Source organism: Tamandua tetradactyla, chromosome 5 (assembly GCF_023851605.1).
Source record: "Tamandua tetradactyla isolate mTamTet1 chromosome 5, mTamTet1.pri, whole genome shotgun sequence".
Taxonomy (NCBI): Eukaryota; Metazoa; Chordata; class Mammalia; order Pilosa; family Myrmecophagidae; genus Tamandua; species Tamandua tetradactyla.
In genome coordinates this window covers 161,319,606-161,325,463 of record NC_135331.1, presented here as the reverse complement: position 1 = coordinate 161,325,463, position 5,858 = coordinate 161,319,606, and the positions used below count along the sequence as shown (strand labels likewise).

Here is a 5,858-nt window from a genome sequence, read left to right as displayed (position 1 = left end):
CATACAAAACAGTATTTTAAGGAAAAAAAATGATCAGTCTACGGAATAACTATGGAATGGTTGCTACTGGAGTTTTTCTTTCTTTCCTTTGAAATAAAATGTCAGAACTTTTACATTACTTTCATTGATTATCGCATATTTTCTTCTTGTCTTGTATTAACCTGTGATGTCAAAGGAGATATTACTTGAAATTTTAAGTTAACAATAAACAAATTAAAAATGAGTGACTTCAGTGAAATAACCTACCTTGAAAAATCATATTAATTTGCTTTGTATTCTTTCTAGAGAGTATTCTTTATATATGCAAAATTACATATATAATTTGATTTAAAGTATTTTTAGTCAGGAAATCCAATTCTGTTATTTCAAGAGACTACCAGTATTTCATAGCTGATAAAAAGATGTTCTAATAAATTGTGCTGATAGGCACAATCCTGAGTTGATCTCTTTGATAATAACATGTCTAAAGTGCATTTGTAATTATTGAACATGGAACAGTGTTATAGATTAAATAACAAATAATTTATGCTTTATACAAAATGAAATCTTTAAAGCATAAGATGCTAATGCATGATTCAGAGAAAGCTAGTACAAACAAATATACTAGATAATTATTAAATAACCATTGTTAGCTGCAACTGCTGTGTTAAGTGAAAATGTTTGAGAATATACATTATATACTTATTGAAACTTTAGTACCAAGATTTGCTTTGGAGTCATGATTTAATAAATCAAAATTTTCCAAATTTGATGAAAAGTATAAGCACCCATTTCTTAGAAGCTTTATGAACCCAAAGAAATGAAACATGAAGAAAACTACTGCAAAGAATCTAAAAAACTGATGGAAAAATACTATGAAAGGTGACTGAAAGACAAAAAGTAGCCTTAAAAGAGTTAAAGCTTACAATAGATTTCTCATAGAAAACAAGGCAAGTGAAAGGAGAGTGTGGAATATACAAATTCTTATACTAACACTTACACTAAGAACAAATATCTTTCAAAAATAAAGGTGAAATGAAGAATTTTTCAGATTTGAAAATCTGAAAGAATTCATTACCATCACACCTACACTAGAAAAAATGTCATCCAGGAAGTAGGAAAATGATACCAGATATACATTTGAATGTACAAAAATGATTGGACACAAAAATTTGTATGCATTGTGAAGTTTTTTGCATAGTATTTAAAAATATTTAAAGTATAATTGACTAATTAAAGAAAAATAACCTAAAATATAAACTTTTAAGTAACCACTAAAATGACAAAAAATGGTTTTAGCCAAAAAGCAATAGGAAAAATGGACATGCAAAATAAAATAAAAATTAATCCAAAGGAAATCATAAGAGGAGGAAGAATTAAGCAAAGATGGAACAAACAAATACAAATGGAATATGAGAGAAAAATATCAAACTCTATCAATAATCACGTTAAATAAAATTGTCCTAAATGCCCACTTAGTAGGCAGTGATTACACAATTGGATAACAAAATAAATATGTTGCCTGCAGAAAACACACACTAAGAAAATAAAACAAACATATCCACATCACAAATAAGTCAAAAAGTGAAGTGTGGAAAAAGATATGCTATGCTAACCACAATCAAAAGAAAACTAATTGTGTCTATATTAATATAGAAAATCTTGATTACATAGAAAAAAATATTACCAGGGTAAAGAAGTTCTTTCATAATGATGAAGCAGTCAATTAATCAAGAGGATATAATATTACTAAACATTTTTATGCTTAATAAGAGAGTTTCAAAATAAATGAAGCAAATGCTATTAAAACTTCAAGGGCAAATACAAAACCCCACAAATACAGTTGTAGATTTCAACATTCAATAAATCTGTAAAATAGCACAAACTAAGACAAAGTTTGATTTTTGAAAACAATAATGAAATGATCAACCTTGAACAAAGCTATTTAAGAATGAAAAGGGAAAGGATAAATCAATATCAAGAAAGAAAAAGAGTACAGTATAACAGATCTGACAGAAATTTTAAAAATGAAATTATGAAGTTATTGTGAATTATCTTGAAGCAGTCCATTTGAAAAGTTAGATTAAAAAAAGACAAATTCCCTGAAAACTAAAACTTATGAAAGTGGACACAAAAGGAAAGAGAAAGTTTATAATTAAACATCCTCCAACTATGAAAACTCTAAGCCAATAAAACTTCATTGTTGTATTCTTTAAATTGGTAAGCTAAAACCCATATATTAATAACTATTCCAGAAAAAAAAAAGAAGGTGCAATTCCCAACTCAATTTATAAGGCAATATACTGTTGACAACCTGACAAGGATGCTGTAAAAAAGGGAAATTGTGGGCCAGTGATACGTATAACAATACATTCAAAATTCTTAAACAACACACAAACATTTTACATCCAGCATTTTATTTAAAAAATAATAATCATGATTAAGTTTTACTTATCCTAACAGTGCAAGGCTGATTAGAAATTCCAAAATGAAAAAATGATATTCACCACATTCACAGTATAAAAAATAAAACCATGTGATCATTGAATTAATACAGAAAAGACATTTGATATAATTCCTCATCTATATATGATAAAAATACTTATCAAACTTTCAATAAAAGAAAAATTTCTTCATCTCTTAGAAGGAAGTTAAAAATAGAATGGGTAATCCTACTATTTAATATATGACACTTTCTTCAGTAATAAGGAATGAAAAACAGATGTCCAATATCATCAAATATATGGAACACTTTATTGGTGGTCCTATAAAAGGTACATACAAAAAATATCATTAATATAGGTAAGGAAAAATTATACAAACAACAAGTTTGTATACATAGACACTTATACATCTATAAAAGTAATTTTTAAAAATACAGGTAAAATAAACCAAAATCAAATGCATTTCTATACACAATAAGAAGCATTTAGAAAAGAAAAGAAAATATTTGACCATTTACAACATAGTGAAAATTAAAATCTGGAGTTTAAAGTTAACCAAAAAATGTGTAAGAGCTCTGCCCATTAATATTTAAAACATTAGGAAAATAAACTTTTAAAGTCCTAAATAAATAGAAGGAAATGCCAAATATGTGAAGATTCAATATTGGAAAAAATATCAGTCCCCCCCCCCGCCAAAAAAAATATAAATTACTAAGGAGTCAATGAAATTCTAATCAAATCTTAGAATTTTTTAAGGAATTCACAAGCTCATTAAAAATATATAGATAGATAGATATAGATAAATATATATAGATATACATATAGATATATATAGTCATGCAATGCCATGGCTAGCAGATTTTGACTTGAAACCAAGACACCTGAATTAGCATCTGCAGAAGACAAATGCAAGAACCCTAGAACAGTAAGGATGAATTTAGGAAGACCCAAGAGCATGGTAAACTGCCTGTTCTCTACACTATTTTCCTGGGAGAAGCTGCTATGGTGACAAACGATGGAGCATTTAGCAAATCCCAGGCTGTTGAAAGCAAGGCCTGGTCCATCGAACTCACATGTCATCCTGTCAGGTAGATAGGCCCTCCGAGATAGTAGATGTTGGAGACAAGGTGTGGGTGGAGCTTATAGGCTGAGAGATGAAAAATGACAGGATAAAAATATCCCTCTCCATGAGAGCTGTCAACCGAGGCACTGGGAAAAACTTCAATCTCAACAATGTTATTATTGAGCAAGAAGATAATAACATTGTCTTCTTGCTCAGGAGCTGGTCCTTCCAGGATTATACCGGGCAGATTACCCTTGAGACTGTCCTAACACTATCTGCAAGAAATGTGACTGTCAAAGCCATTTTGCAAAGGATTATTTCATGCAACCATGTGGTACTAAATACTCTCTGATACCTGATGAGGAAGAGGAGAAGGAAGAGGTGAAGTCAGCAGAGTTTGAGAAGCCTGACCCCATGAGGAATTCTTCTAGAAAAAGAAAGAAAAAAAAGAATCATAGAGACAAGATGTCATTTGACTCTGATAGCTCAAAGTCTGAAAGTGATACAGACAAGAGAACAAGACATTCATCAAAAGACAGCAAGGGAGCAAAGAAGAAGTTAAAAAAAGAAGCACAAGAAGAAACATGAGTGAGACTGGAATGGAGAGTGGAGGGGTGGTTGAGAGAATAAAGTCCTGGGAATCTTGTCACCTTAAAGCCCTGTCCCTGGAAAGACTCAGTAGCAACAACATGGCCTCCTACCCCATTGACTCTTTTCGCTTGGGAGATAGCAGCAGGCAGGCTTGAGAGTTAAGAGAAGTTGCCTGAATTGTTTCCTTATCATTCCAGATCCCTTCACAAGTGATCTCTGCAGCTCGCCCATTTGTTCACTCAATTTCATCAGCAGGTTCCATTGCCCTCTCCAGCTGCCAAAGCCAGAGCTGGACTCCTGTTGGCTCCCAGGTATAGCCACAGGTACTGCTGTGGAGGTGAGTCCTGGCAGAACAGAGCAATTGCCATGGCTCCACACCCCACACCTGCTGTATCTACTATAGGAGCAGAGAGCCTCTTCTCTGGCAGCATGAGGGGACAGTGTGGTAAAGAGTAGTGCTCACTTTTTCCAGTCCCCTAGCATGGTCCTACTATGCTAGAAATGACAACCAATGGCCATACCAGAAAATAATCATCCAGTGACTGAGAAAAAATATATACTGAACGTGCCAGGAAAGACCAAATATTTGTGAAACAAAAATGACTCAAATTTGGAGAACTTGGACTAATATCACTATTTAGGAAGAAATTGCAATAATTAAGACTGAGTTTCTGGGACAAAGATAGGCAAATAGAATAATTGAAACATAGAAAATGTCTACAATTAAGAACCACACATTTATAATGCTATTGATGACTAAAAGATGATCCTAAAGTGTTTTAGGGATATGAGATTTTTTTTAATTAGCCAATTAGATATCCAAATTGGAAAAAAAAAAAGAATAAATGTTGACTGAATATTGGAATGCCAAAAAACAGTTTAGAATATATTTTCATTATATTTACCTGGCAAAGAAAAATGATGCTCCTTTAAACATGTTTCTGGATCCATTGTATGTTCGTTAAAAAAAAAAAAAAAGTGAACCTTGACTCCTTGACTTTAACTCTTGCCACAGTCTATTTACCAAGATAGATTCTAAATGGATCATCTATTTAAATTGTAAAGGTAAGGTAATAATTAGGCAATTAGAAGATAATATAGTACGATGTTTTCATTGTTTGGAGACAGGCAAACAATTCATAAACTTTGTCACATGCAACAGTTTCTAATCATAAAGAGATTGATTAGTTTACATTAAAATTAGAAAATTCTGTTATCAAAGGTTATTATTAGGAGAAGACAGTGGTAAAATAAAGTATGGGAGGAAATATTAGTAATATATAAAACAGATAAAATGGCATATTCACAATATATAAATAATACGTATAAACTAATAATAATAAATTAAAAGCTGGTGACCTGGAAAGCGAATAGCAAAAGACCTTTTGAAATTTATAAAAAGTTGTTCAACTATATCATTCATAGAGAAAATATAAGTTACAGCTAAATTAAACAAGATTACACATCCATCGAGAGAATTAAATAGACTGCCATTCTCATACACTACTCATGAAAGTACAACTGGTACAACAAGTAGAATCTATTCAAGCATAGCATATGCATAACCCATCCAGCAATTACACTTTTGATAATTAACCTTAACAGCAATGCTATGTATGTGCGCCGAAAGACATGTAAAAGAATGTCTATAGCTGTACTATTCATAACACACAATTTGAAAGAAAAACAAGTACCCATCAATAGCAGGATAGTGTATTATACAACAGAAGAACATAAAGTTTAAAAAAATAGAATAAACTGCTGATAGATGAAAGAACATG

General features: G+C 31.4%; 1 pseudogene; it reads left to right on the top strand.

Moving 5' to 3' along the window:
* The first annotated feature begins 3,354 nt into the window (after positions 1-3,354).
* Positions 3,355-4,078, top strand: LOC143682846 (zinc finger CCHC domain-containing protein 17 pseudogene; annotated as a pseudogene).
* Positions 4,079-5,858: the final 1,780 nt, after the last annotated feature.